Source organism: Pongo abelii, chromosome 9 (genome assembly GCF_028885655.2).
Source record: "Pongo abelii isolate AG06213 chromosome 9, NHGRI_mPonAbe1-v2.0_pri, whole genome shotgun sequence".
In the NCBI taxonomy this organism is placed as follows: Eukaryota; Metazoa; Chordata; class Mammalia; order Primates; family Hominidae; genus Pongo; species Pongo abelii.
In genome coordinates, this window is record NC_071994.2 from 122872501 (window position 1) to 122885921 (window position 13421).

Here is a 13421-nt window from a genome sequence, read left to right on the forward strand (position 1 = left end):
CATGGGTGGCAACAGCACTAGAGTAGCCAAGTGGGACTCCTGCCTCACTGGCACTGTGTGCAGAGTCAGAAAGATGTGAGTTCAAGGCCCACGGAGACAATCCCTGGGCATCTGGGAGGTGGGCCACAGTGCTGGATTCAAAAGCAGGCTCCAGGCTGGGCACGGTGGCTCATGCCTGTAATCCTAGCACTTTGGGAGACCACAGCAGGTGGATCACTTGAGGTCAGGAGTTTGAGACCAGCCTGGCCAACATGGTAAAGTCTCATCTCCACTAAAGATACAAAAATTAGCCGGGCATCGTGGCGTGTGCCTGTAATCCCAGCTGCTTGGGAGGCTGAGACAGGAGAATCCTTGAACCCGGGAGGCAGAGGTTGTGGTGAGCCGAGATTGTGCCACTGCACTCCAGCCTGGGTGACAAGAACGAAACTCTGCCTCAAAAAAACAAAAACAAAAACAAAAGCAGGCTCCACCCACAAGGCATGGTCTGGAGCTGAGTGGAGAGGAAGAGGGAACCTGTATTTGGGCTGATGAGAGGAGGGAATAGCAGCCTAACTTCCCCTCTCCCCACCCCAACATACATACTTCCCTAGGTCTCAGAAACAGCCTGTCCCCTGACCCCTCTGCTCCCTGTTTTGGGGGCTCATCACTCTCTCCCAGTCTTGGGTGCTCAAGGAGACCCTCACCCACCCACTTGCCCCACCAAGACAGGATCTCCCTGGATGGTTTGAGGGGTGGCCTGTGGAGGGGCCACACATCCAGCTCTTTCAGGCCCTTCCCTTGCTCCCCATCTCAACAGGATTTGGCTCTTGGGGATCCTCAACAATCCCACCCCCCTCTCCACAGGCCACCCTGCCCCTGCCAGCTTGAGCTTCTTGCTATGACTACGACAGTCACTGCCAACGGGAACAAGGTGTTCTTCCACCTTATTTCACCTGGGACAAGATGAGCATTTTTTTTTAAGAGGAATGTTGCCAGGCACAGTGGCTCATGCCTGTAATCCCAACACTTTGGGAGGCAGAGGTGGGTGGATCATGAGGTCAAGAGATTGAGACTATCCTGGCCAACATGGTGAAACCCCATCTTGACTAAACATACAAAAAATTATCTGGGCATGGTGGCGTGCGCCTGTAGTCCCAGCTACTCAGGACGCTGAGGCGGGAGAATTGCTTGAACCCGGGAGGCAGAGGTTGTAGTGAGCCAAGATTGTGCCACTGCACTCCAGCCTGGTGACAGAGTAAGACTCCATCTCAAAAAAAAAAAAAAAGGCTGGGTGCAGTGGCTCACGCCTGTAATCCTAGCATTTTGGGAGGCCGAGGCGGGTGGATTGCATGAGCTCAGGAGTTCGAAACAAGCCTGGGCAACACGGTGAAACCCCGTCTCTACTAAAAATACAAAAAAATTAGCCAGGCATGGCAGTGTGGCCTGTAGTCCCAGCTACCTGGGAGGCTGAGACAGAAGAATTGCTTGAACCCGGGAGGCAGAGGTTGCAGTGAGCCAAGATCGCGCCACTGCACTCCAGCCTGGGTGACAGGGCGAGACTCTGTCTCCAAAAAAAAAAAAAAAAAAAAGAGGACTCTTACCAGGAAAATAAGAAAAACAGAAAATATAAAAACACAGGAATGGCAGAGTTTCTGGAGCACCTATTTCTTCTCCTGATATAATTGATCATCCAGCCGCAGACTCACTAGAAATCTGTTAAGGTCAGCTCCACTGGCAGAGTTGGGCTACTCAGGAAGAAATGAAGTTCTGGCCACTGAGGGTTTCATGTGCGTCCGTGTGAAGAGACCACGAAACAGGCTTTGTGTGAGCAACAAGGCTGTTTATTTCACCTGGGTGCAGGCGGGCTGAGTCTGAAAAGAGAGTCAGCGAAGGGAGATAGGGGTGGGGCCATTTTATAAGATTTGGATAGGTAAAGGAAAATTACAGTCAAAGGGGGTTGTTCTCTGGCAGGCAAGAGTGGGGGTCACAAGGTACTCAGTGGGGGAGCTTTTGAGCCAGGATGAGCCAGGAGGAGGAATTTCACAAGACAATGTCATCAGTTAAGGCAGGAACCGGCCATCTGGATGTGTATGTGCGGGTCAAAGGGGTCACAGGCTTAGCTTGGGCTCAGAGGCCTGACAGAGGGTATTCTAGCTGGGCCTTGGGGTCCCTTTGGTGGGAAATTACCTTGAAAGGTCATTGCATAATGATAATCCTTTACGCTGGCACAGAAGTTCATGGTTTATGAAGACTTTTCACCTGCATTCTCATGTATTTGCTAAATCCTAGAAAATACGCTGAACATGGGTGGATAGTACCATTTTACAGATGAGAAAACTGAGGCACAAGAGCAAAGTGACTTTTCCAAACTCACATAAGAGGAGTGTAAGCTTGCTGGGCTTTTCACTTGGATTCTGAGCCATGCTGGGGCAGTGCTGCTCCAACTTCAGGGCACCCATATTTCTTTTCTTACTCAGTCTGGCATGGAGAGCCCACCCCCACCAACTCGCCTCTTGATCATCTGTTTACCCTCTTCTTCCAGGTACGTCCACCTTTGCAGGGCACTTAGAAGGCAGGAAGAGGTGATTCTGGAGTTAATGGGCCATCAGCAGGGGGAGTGGAAGCGTCATCCTCCCATGATCACATTAGCAAGACAGACCCTGACACCCAGAAGGGAATGGGTGGAGGAGGGGACCTGAAAAGCTTAGAATTCCCAAAGCAAAGAGTCAGAAGCTGAGGGGCTTCCTGTCTTCCTGGAGTGATGGAGGTTGACGGTTGAGCTGTCTGTCCATCTGAGCAGGAGGCCCTCTGTCCTCCCAGGACCCCACGCTGTGGCCTCAGGTCCTTGTGGAAAATCCCCCAAATCGAGTATATATTGAGATAACCTCAGCATGGTCTGAAGTAATTAAAATGAGAGGGGATTTAGATACGTAAATGCTTCTGTTAAAGTTGAACCCCGTGGAGTTTCTCCTGGCCTGGCCAAGGTGGATGGCACAATCCACCCTCCTCAGGCGGAGTTCTGGTTCGAAGAGTGTGTGTGTTTTTTGAGGGGGTCGGGGAGAGGATGAGCTCCAATACGCTAGGGTGACTGAAGCCTCAAGGCATCTGGGGAACTTCAAGACTGGAACATATTTATGGATGTGGTGGGGAGTGGGGCAGTTTAGTTCTGGCAATTTCCATGAGCAGCACCATGGGAAGCTTCAAATCAGGGCAAAACAACCTCAAGAAGAGAAATGGGGACAGCTGGCCTCCAGGTCCTTCTTGGGGAAAAGCTGGATCTGACTGGGATTGGGGGTGGCTGTGGGCTGGGTGAGGCGGTGTGGACACGGTAGTTCCTGTGCACAGGCAGCGGGCATCGCATTTCGCTTGCCCCTCACTGCAGCCCTGGGAGTCTCAGGCATTGTCATCTCCATCTTACACTACTTTCCCCAGATCACTAACAGACAGACTTGATGATTGAACCCAGGCCGGCATGACTCCAAGACTAGGCCCACTGACCAGCGTTTGTGTGTGTCTAGGCTGTGCTTTGAGATCCCAGAGCACTACCTCAAGCCGGACTGTGGATGCTCAATGCATTTAGTAAGATATAATCCAAGGGAAAACTGTGAGCCACGGTGGCGCTTTGTTTCTTTCTAAAGGGCAGCTGGGGACAGTGTAAAGAGCGTTTGGCTTGGAGTCAGAAGACCTGGGTCCAAGCTCTGAGTCTACCGCTCACCCCGCCGTGTCCCCTTGGGCAAGGCACTGAACCTCCCTGGGCCTTGGGTGAATCATCAGCTAAATAGGCTTGGGCAGACCTGCCCCTTGCTCACCTCCCCTGGGTGATGAGGATCACGGCGCCAAGGTCCCCTTCCTGCAGGTCAAGGGGACTGGTCTATTCTAGTTACTACTGGCGACATTTACATGGAGGTTTTCATGCGCGTCCGTGTGAAGAGACCACCAAACAGGCTTTGTGTGAGCAACAAGGCTGTTTATTTCACCTGGGTGCAGGCGGGCTGAGTCCGAAAAGAGAGTCAGCAAAGGGAGATAGGGGTGGGGCCATTTTATAAGATTTGGGTAGGTGAAGGAAAATTACAGTCAAAGGGGGGTCGTTCTCTGGCAGGCAGGAGCGGGGGTCACAAGGTGCTCAGTAGGGGAGCGTTTGAGCCAGGATGAGCCAGCAGAAGGAATTTCATAAGATAAAGTCATCAGTTAAGGCAAGAACAAGCCATTTTCATTTCTTTTGTGGTGGAATGTCATCAGTTAAGGCAAGAACAAGCCATTTTCATTTCTTTTGTGGTGGAATGTCATCAGTTAAGGCAGGAACCGGCCATCTGGATGTGTATGTGCAGGTCACGGGGGATATGATGGCTTAGCTTGGGCTCAGAGGCCTGACAGAAGTCTGTGCTCCTTCCCAGTGCTGTGTGTTCTACAACTTCTCCAGATCACTTCTGTTCTACAAAATCATCTTCCATAGCATCTTTTCCAGGAAGTCTTTCCTCATGAGCCCGGCCTGCCTCTGATGATGCCATTTGATACCAAACACGGTTCCCACGAGCTCAGGTTTCACCCTACCTGGGGCATTTGCTGATTCATGGGTGTACAAAAACTTGTATGGGGCCTGGGATCCCCTGTGGAGTGAGGCTGGTGCAGTCTCCTTCCTTCTTCCCTGATGCCAGGGCCTATATGGCTCTGCCCTTCACAGTTTCTATGGCAGCAGGCAGAGGGTAGGGTTGCAGAGTGGTTAGAGACACAGCTTCTGGGGCCAGACTGCCTAGGTTTAAAGCCCAGCTCCTCAGTGGCTAACTGTGGGACTTTGGGAAGCTCTCTTCATGTCTTCATGTCCCTGTATTGGGAATGATAGTAATAGTAATAATACCTACCTCCAGGGATGGAGGTGAGGATTCAGTGTTATAAAGTAGGTTGAACAGTGCCTGGCACTTAGGGAGTGATATTGTTAGTCTTAGCTGTTTTTAAAATATCTTGAGTCACTTTGTAATTTCCAAACATCATATAAATGTAAAGAATTCTTACTGTTGTTAGGCTCCTGGGACTCAATTTCCCCATTTGAGAGTTGGGGAGAATGATCTTTGAGGTTCCATCAGGTTCCAACGGTCTGTAATTCTTGGATAGGTAGTTAGACCTCTTGCTTGGGGTTTGCATGAGTTGAACTACAGGGACAAAAGAATAGGGCGTGGAATAGGACACCCATGAGCCCAGGCTTTGAAAGGGAGAATTTGACCTCTGGGAGGTGACAGCAGAAAACAAGAGGAGGCAGAGGGTTTCAGAGGGAGAGCCTTCCCAATCAGGGAACTTTGGGTACTGTCCTTATCCCAGAGCCTGCAGGAAGGCCAGCACCAGCCAGCTGGGGGCTCCAATTCCCATTGGGGCTTGGGTGTGTCTTCAGAAAGAATATCATGTGAGAGACCTACGGTTTTCATTGATCAAGCCCCCAGATCTTTCTAGGGTGAACAGATACTTCTGTGGAGGAAATCCTGGAGACGGACAGCCCCAATCTTTCTTGGGGGGTGTCTGTCCTCGCCACCCCATACTCCTTAAGTGGGCTATTGGAGGAGACATGGGGAGCCTGTTCCTACCGTGGTTTTCCCTGGAGCACCTTCTCTGCTCCCCTCTCTTGGGGGCTTGGATTATTTATTTCGTTAGCAGTGCAGCTCCTTCGCTTCTCTGCAGGGAGGGCAGAGTGGGTCACTCTCACAGTGAGGGACGAGACCATGCCCACCCCAATCCCCCCACTCCCACTGCAGCTGCTGCACACCAGACTTCTCTGGAAGCTGCCCTTGGCCACTCTCACCCCAGGCACCTGGGCTCAGGATCAATTGCAGTAGATCACGGAGACAGAGTGGGGTGCGGTGATTCATCACTGTCAGGGCTGTCTAAGAGCTCTGGGGCGGACCTGTTACCCAGCCCTGCTGCTTTGTCTTCAGGAGCAACTTGGGAGAGGCCACTAGGCACCCATCTTCCATTGCCCAGGCTCTTTGTTCCACATGCAGAGAGGGGTCATGGAATCAGACAGGCAAAGGGCCTTGCTCAAGGTCACCTGGTGAGAAGTGGCAGAGCTGGTTGCAGAACCCAGCCCCCTGCCTCCTAGTCCAGGCCTCCCGCCAGCATATTACCTCCCTCCCGTCGGCTGCCATCCAGCCCTGACCACCTGCCCTTCTCTTCCAACCCATTATAGTCAACAGGGAAAATCCCATTTGGTGTGGCTTGCTGTCCCCTGTCCTTCTTGTCATGAACGCCCCAGGAAATTTCCATTGCTTAGGGTCAATTGTGGGGACCAGAGGAAGGTTTTCCAGTGAACCCCACCCGGTGTGGTCACCATGACACCTCGAGGCCTCATGCCAATCACTCTGTTGTGCCCCATGACTCCTGTTTCCTGATGGCTGGCTTGTCCTTCCTATTCTTCTGGGAATCCCCCAGAGCACGTCTCCTCCCCTTCCTCTTCTGGCTCCACCCATCCTGTCCCAGCCTCTCCAGTGCCTCCTAGGCCACCGGAACAGGGATTTCTTCTAGGAGGACCACCACCTGGCTGACCAGATACACACCAACCCTTCCTCTTGAGCTCCAGGGAATGTATGACAATAGGTTTTCAAACATTCTTTTTTAAAAGCCTTGGAAACTTTCAAAATCCTACATCTCTGATAGTCATATGAAAAAGTGCTCAACATCCTTAGTCATGGGGAAATGCAAATTAAATCATAATAACATACCACTATGCCCTTGCCAGAAAGACTAAAAGCTAGAAGGATGGATGGCACCAACAGTGGGCGAGAAGCAGAGCCATGGGAACGCTCATACGCCATTGGTGGGAGCGACATTGGCACAACCACTCTGGAACACTGATTGCATCTACTAACCCTAGTTCCACTCCCAGCAGAAATGAGGGTGATGGGCCCCAAAGTTACATACAAGAATGTTTAATTGTCCCAAACTGGAGACTGCTCACATCCCCACTGATGGTACGAGAGAGGCACACTGTGGCCTTTTCACACTTTGGGATAATAATACACAGCAATGGACAACAGACCTCATGGGTGAGGCTCACAGACATCATGTTGAGTGAAAGAGCTGCAAAAATAGTATACTCGATTCTATTCTATGAATAGAATAGACTAGGTATGACTCCATTTCTGTGAAGTTCCAGAATGGGGGTCATGCCTGGGAGGGAGCATGAATGACTCACAGTCTTGATCCGGGGGTGGTGACATGGGTGTGTACAAATGGAGCTGAACCCCTAAGATCTGTGTGCTTTAGTGTTGTTACCGTATTCCTCAATAAAAAAAAGCTTGAAAATGAAAAATAACGAAGTACCAAAACCTTACACAGGATCCTGGTAAGTAAAAATGATCACGGTTGAGACCTATCCTCTCGCTTCCCATGTCAGGTGGCTCCTGGGGCATTTCTGTAGATAAAACTGTAGAAGGCACCGGAAGCCTTTGCTCCGGGGTGAATGTGGCCTCACGTTCCTGCAGCTGGCCTCAGTGCCCCCTGCAGGAGGGTGGCCCAGTGCGGGGATCCCAACCCAGCCCTGCCCTAAGGGACACATCCCAGTTCCTCCAGACCGGTGCCCCTCCAACAGGCTGGTGGGTCGTGGTGTGAGACGAGGTAAATCAGAGAGAAAATAAGGGAGTAGTGCTCACCACGTAGCCAGGAAGGCACAGAGCTGGGATCCTACCTGGAACTTGGCAAGTGTCTTACTTCTTGATGTTGTTTCCATGATGAGTTCTGTTTCCCCGCTTAGGGCAGATACCCAGTGGTGAAAATAACAGTAAGTAAGAATACTATCCTAGTTCAACGCAGCTGAGCACTCAGTCTGTTCTAGGTGTTCTGTTGAGTGATTTACAAGGAGTCAATTCTTTAATCCTTATAGCCGTCGGTGGCAAGTATCCCTATTACCTGTTTTACAAATACCTTACTCCATATATGAACTATCTTTATTCATCCCAGCAGTCTACTCACATAGATTGAGAAATAAAATTCAGGGAAGGCAGGCACCTTGCTGAAGTTCTGCAGAGCTGATAGGTGGTGGAACCAGTCAAGGTCAGTTTCACTCTAAAGCCCTGTCTCTTTCCTTTCACCAAGTTTTCTATAAATGTCTTCCATGGACTGAACTGATGGAATAAGCATCCAAAAGGAATGCCACAGGCTGAAATGCTGACCCTCATCACCAAGATAAAACATTGCAGAGATGCATGAAAATTACATTTGGGGAGTAAATAGGCAGCCCAAGTACAGAGTGAAGAAGACCTGCTTAGAGGTGGCACACATGAAAACAACTCAAAGGTTTATGTGCCCATCCAAATATTCATCCATCCATCCATCCATCCATCCATCCACCCACATATCCATCCATCCATCCATCCATCCATCCATCCGTCCATCCACCCACATATCCATCCATCCATCCATCCGTCCGTCCGTCCGTCCGTCCGTCCATCCATCCATCCATCCAACCCCCTCCTGCCCTCAGAAGTTTAACCACCAGGATTGAGCCCCTCTGTGTCCCATGCCAACCTTCTAAGGTCAGATGGGTCGGCTGTGCCCACTGTGTAAGAGGGGGTAGGCCAGGTTCAGGGAGGACACACAGACAATTCCTCACCCCTCCACCCCCATTCCCTGCTGGTCAGACCAGTTCCAGGGAGCAGTATTTAATACCTGGCCCTCAGAATGAGAGGGAGATGGCAGTGTGTGTGTGTGTGTTTTTTTTTCTTCAGGAACACCTTTTTTTTTTTTTTTTTTGAGATGGAATCTCGCTCAGTCGCCCAGGCTGGAGTGCAGTGGCACAATCTCAGCTCACTGCAACCTCCGCCTCCCTGGTTCAAGCAATTCTCCTGCCTCCTGAGTAGCTGAGACTACAGGTGCCCACCACCATGCCCAGCTAATTTTTGTATTTTTAGTAGAGACGGGGTTTCCCATATTGGCCAGGCTGATCTCAAACTCCTGACCTTGTAATCTGCCCACCTTGGCCTCCGAAAGTGCTGGGATTACAGGTGTGAGCCACTGTGCCCAGCCCAGGGACTTTTCTTTAAAAATAGACTTACATTTATTTTTTATTTTTTATTTTATTTTTGAGATAAAGTTTCACTCTTGTTGCCAAGGCTGGAGTGCAATGGTGCGAACTCGGTCCACTGCAACCTCTGCCTCCTGGGATCAAGCGATTCTCCAGCCTCAGCCTCCTGAGTAGCTGGGATTACAGGCGCCCACCACCATGCCCGGCTAATTTTTTGTATTTTTAGTAGAGATGGGGTTTCACCATGTTGGCCAGGCTGGTCTCGAACTCCTGACCTCAGGTGATCCACCCGCCTCGGCCTCCCAAAGTGCTAGGATTACAGGCGTGAGCCACAATGACTGGGTAACAGACTTTTTTTTTTTTTTTAAAGAGCAATGTTAGGCTCACAATAAGATTGAGTGGAAGGTACAGACAGTCTATGGGAAACAGACTCCCTACCTCCACATAGGTATGGCCTCTCCCACTATCAAAAATCCCACACTAAAAATAAAAGAAAAAACTTTCTATACCAGAGGTGTCCATTTGTGGTAGTTGGTGAACACACACTGACACACTGTGACTGGTCCGTAGGTAACTGGGGTTGTTTGATGTTGGTGTGAGGGCTTGCTCTGAGCTGGCCATTGTGACAATGCTTTCCCACAGCTACTGATCAATGGAGTCAAGACTTGAAACCAGGTTTGCCTGACTCTGAAGCCCACGCTCCTAACAGCTGTGTTGCTAAGTGACCTGATGACAATAGCATAGGTTTAAATATCTGAAAATGTGGTTGGGTGAGGAGTAGCCATCTTCCAATATTTGAAGGACTATCCCAAGAAGGCTAGATGGAGTTATTCTGTGTAGCTTCCCAGGGAAATACCTAGACCAATGGGTGAAGTGTAGGGGAGGGAAATTTTGTCCACATAGAAGGGTAGCCCTGTGGCATCAGGGCTTACCTTGAGAGGTAATGAATTGCCCAGCACCAGAGGCTGGGCACATTTGGAGGAAAACCCCTGTCTTGGGGAAGGTTGGGCTTCACCACCTGAAAGGTCTCTTTTATTTTGATTTATTTATTTTAAGACAGAAGATCTCACTCTGTCACTTATCCTGGGGTGCAATGGTACAATTAGAGCTCACTGCAGCCTCCAGCTCCTGGGATCAAGCGATCCTCCCACCTCAGCCTCCCAAGTAGCTGGGACCACAGGTGTGCACCACACCTGGATAATTTTTTAATTCTTTGTAGAGATGCAAGTCTTGCTATGTCACTCAGGCTAGTTTCAAACTCCCGGCCTCAAGCGATCCTCCCACCTCAGGTCCCCAAAGTGTTGGGATTACAGGCAGGAGCCACCACACCCAGCTAAAAGGCCTCTTTTGACTCTCATTTTGATCAGTTCAATTTGGTTCAGCCTCTGTTGATCACCCACTCTGTGCTAGCTCTGGGCTGGGTACTGGGGATGAGTAAGACATGATCCCAGTGCTTGCTTCGGCAGCACATGTACTAAAATTGCAACGATACAGAGACGATTAGCATGGCCCTGTGCAAATATTACATGCAAATTTGTGAAGCATCACATTAAAAAAGGAAAAGACAAGATGCCAGTCCTCAAGGGGCTGCCAGCCTAGGTTGAAAGGCAGCTTGTGCCGTTCTGTTACTTGCTGTCCCTTTTTGCCCTGGATGCCATGGGGGATCTCAGGGATGAGGGTCCCAGGAGTGTTGCAAAATGAAAAGGAGCTGGCTACTGAGGGGACGGTGGGCGTGAGCAGGAGGTCAGGCTGGGGGACCCTGGCCAGCTAGTCTCTGGGTCAGTCATCCCCAAGGAGGTCTTTACTCACTGTGGAATGGAAGAGGCCTTTGTTAGGGACCTTCAGGCCCATCCTCAGGCAGAGAGCGGAGGACTCAAAGAGCACAGGCCCTGCCACCCTCCCCTTCCGCCTCTCTCTGAGGGTCCTCTCTCATCTGCCTAATGGGGATATAGGGGAACTGCCACTTTCCTTCATGAAGCACATTCACTTCTAGGTTGACAGCAACATGGAGTAAGGAGCTCCACTCAGAGAGGGCTATGGGACCTCCTGCCTGGGCTCTTTCATAATCCCTCTTCCCCTTCTGACAGGTGCCCAGGGAACAAGCGCCTATAGGTGGTCTAAACCCCAAAAACCTGCTTCATGAGGATTATGGGTGTGGCTCCATCCTGCCCCCTCCTTGCCTCAGGTGGCGACCTCCATTGCAGTCACTGTCATCCGGGATCCCAAGTCTCACAGGTGACCTCCATTGCAGTCACTGTCATCCGGGATCCCAAGTCTCACAGGTGACGATGATGATGAATATGAAAGTGATGGATGACAACAATAAATAGCATTATTCGGCACTCAAACCCTATGTGTGTTAACTCACGGAATAACCCAACTTCCCACCCCTTCAGTCCCATTTTCCTATCTCAAGACCCACCTCTTCCTCATGACTGACACCTTCCTCTGCCTCCACGCTGGCTGTCTATTGGAATCTCCTGGGTAGCTTATTAAAAATACGCCTGTTAGGGCCAGGTGCGGTGACTTACGCCTATAATCCCAGCACTTTGGGAGGCCGAGGTGGGTGGGATCACAAGTTCAGGAGGTCGAGACCATCCTGGCCAACATGGTGAAACCCTGTCTTTACTAAAAATACAAAAAATTAGCTAGGCGTGGTGGCACGTGCCTGTACTCCCAGCTACTGGGGAGCCTGAGGCAGGAGAATCACTTGAACCAGGGAGTCGGAGATTGCAGTAAGCCGAAATTGCGCCACTGCACTCTAGCCTGGTGATAGAGCGAGACTCTGTCTTAAAAAAAAAAAAAAAAAAAGCCTGTTACTGGACTCACACCTATAATCCTAGCACTTTGGGAGGATTGCTTAAGGCCAGAAGTTTGAGACTAGCCTGGGTAACATAGGGAGACCCCTGTCTCTATAAAATAATAATAATAATAATAATAAGACTAGCTGGGCATGGTGGCAGGTACCCATAGCCTACTTGGGAGGCTGAGGCAAGAGGATTGCTTGAGCCCAGGAGGTCGAGGCTGCAGTAAGCCGTGATTGTGCCACTGCACTCCAGTCTGGGTGACAAACCAAGACCCCGTCTCAAAAAAAAAGAGAAAAAAGTCTGTCTAGGCCCCAATCCCAATCCCAGAGGCTCTGACCCTATTGGCGTGGGGCGGGGCCTGATTTTTAAAAATCCCCAGATGATTCTGGAGTGTAGCCTGGGTTAAGTTCTCTGCGCTCAATGGGGCCTATGATGTATGTTGATGATGCCCTGCGGCTGGTTCTCAAGGCAAGCGGCCAGCTGTGTGCTTTTCTCCATGGAGCTCAAGATGAGCTTGGATGCAAAGTTGCCACAGGGGCCAGCTTAGATGAGGCCCCAGCTCCTGGAGTGTGTATGTGCTGTGTGTGTGCTGTGGGAGGTATGCTTGGCAGAGGGGAGGCTGGGGTGAGGACATTGCCTGCAGCGCCTCATCTGGGAGTTGTTCCGGGGATGGGGAGTGGAACCGCAGTCCCCCATAGAGAAGGAGTTGGCCTGGCTCTGCCATCAAGCCAGTAAACCCGGAGAAAATAGGGTCTGGGGTCCAAGAAGCCAACAACTAGGTAGAACCCAAGGACTGCTCTGCATCATGCTGCTTGGCATAGTGTCTGGAGGATGTGGGGGCAGAGCCTCCAGCTGTGGGCACCGGTACAGAGGTGGTTTCAGAAGCAGGTCTAGGTGGCACTCCCCTCAAGCGTTCAGAGGGCTTTCCTCCTCCAACTTTCCCACCCAATCCATGTCCTTCTCATTCTTCAAACCATGTCAGATAGCACCTTTTCCAGGAAGTCTTCCCCGATGAGCCCCATCTGACTCCGACAACTCCACTGAACACCAAATATGGATCCTGCAAACTCAGTTTATATCCCGCTGGGGGTTCTTGCTACTTTGTAAGGGAACAGAAGTTTGTACCAGATCTAGCATCCCCCCAGGAGTCAGGCTGGTGCCACCCCTTCCCCTGGGTTCCTCCCCTCCTGCTGCTCTCAGGATGTGGCTATGCCATTGAGCATGATTGGCGCATGCTTGGGCCAAATCATAGTTTCCTCTCTAGATTTTAGTTCTCCATGTGCAGAATGAGTGTGTTGGAGTAGGATGATCTCTTTTAGAACAACTAATGTAAGATGGTAAATTCTCAAGGCTGCCCGAAATACTCATAACAGATCTCTGTCTGGAGAACTCTGGCACATCCTTCAAGGCCCAGGTGAAATGTCACTTCAGACCCTCCCAAACACAATGACCCACTCCTGTCCTGTGCTACCCCAGCGCTTTACACACAGCTCTGCAACAGCCTGTGGCCAGTATGGCACTGGCCATTTTGGAATCGGGGATACCCAGCATTCTGAGTTCTTTAGAGCTGGGATGCTGGATGTGGCTGTCACAGCACTGCAGTCCCAGAATGGCCAAAAATATGTTGTAAA

At 50.6% G+C, this 13421-nt stretch overlaps 1 non-coding gene across 1 annotated transcript; it reads left to right on the top strand.

The window, feature by feature from the left end:
* Nucleotides 1-10433: 10433 nt before the first annotated feature.
* Nucleotides 10434-10539, top strand: LOC112135585 (U6 spliceosomal RNA). The gene has a single exon (XR_002916850.1). It is a non-coding gene; the product is annotated as a U6 spliceosomal RNA (small nuclear RNA).
* Nucleotides 10540-13421: the final 2882 nt, after the last annotated feature.